General features: G+C 40.5%; 1 non-coding gene across 1 annotated transcript; it reads right to left on the minus strand.

Moving 5' to 3' along the window:
• Window positions 1-382: 382 nt before the first annotated feature.
• LOC123600097 lies at window positions 383-498 on the minus strand. The gene has a single exon (XR_006713474.1). It is a non-coding gene; the product is annotated as a U5 spliceosomal RNA (small nuclear RNA).
• Window positions 499-825: the final 327 nt, after the last annotated feature.

The raw sequence follows: 825 nt of genomic DNA on the forward strand, positions 1-825 counted from the left end.
CGTGAAACTGGGTTACTGCACAGGTGCAAGAGTGACTAGCTCAGATGGTCCCACGCTGCGCTTAGGACTTGGCCTCTCCTAAGTCCAGATACAAAATTTGATGAGAAACATACTTCAAGTGGAGCTAACAGTCCAAGTTTTATGTTATCTAACATACGATGGATAGTTCACCTTGATAGCAAAAACGACCAATGACAGAAAAACTTTAATTTCACTCTCTGAATTAAAACCGACATAAAAGTACACCAATAGCCACAGAAAGTTTTCAAAGAATGGGAAGCACTGAAAGAAAAAAAAATAAGACTACGAAACTAACCTTCTGAAGAAGGCAATGACAAAAATATACCCTCCTGTCAGTTCTGCTTTTTAACACGTATTAGTAAGCCCTGCAAGCGCAAGGCCTCAAAAAATTGGGTAAACACTCAGAATTGTTCCTCTCCACGGAAATCTTTAGTAAAAGGCGAAAGATTTATACGATCTGAAGAGAAACCAGAGTATAGCCTAGATGCTGTTCACACAGTTCTCGGGTAACTGTAACTCCTAGAACAGCAATGGTAGTTATTTATCCAAAAGATCTAGTGGCTTCTAACTCTATCTCAGTCAATCCTGTGAAGGCGGTCTCATTTTTAGGAGGAAAAAAAAGTCGAAAGAAAAAAAAAATCTAGCCGTTTTAAAATAAGAGATGCCCCGGGCGCAGTGCATTGTGGGTATGTAAATGAGCTTAGTCACCAGTCTCCAGTTTCCGGAAATTCTTTTAGTTCTTTTACCTGCTAAGCCTACAGCCACCACCAGGGGGAAGCCGGATTGTCAAGAAAATAGGTTCCA

This window comes from Leopardus geoffroyi, chromosome C1 (genome assembly GCF_018350155.1).
Source record: "Leopardus geoffroyi isolate Oge1 chromosome C1, O.geoffroyi_Oge1_pat1.0, whole genome shotgun sequence".
NCBI lineage: Eukaryota > Metazoa > Chordata > Mammalia > Carnivora > Felidae > Leopardus > Leopardus geoffroyi.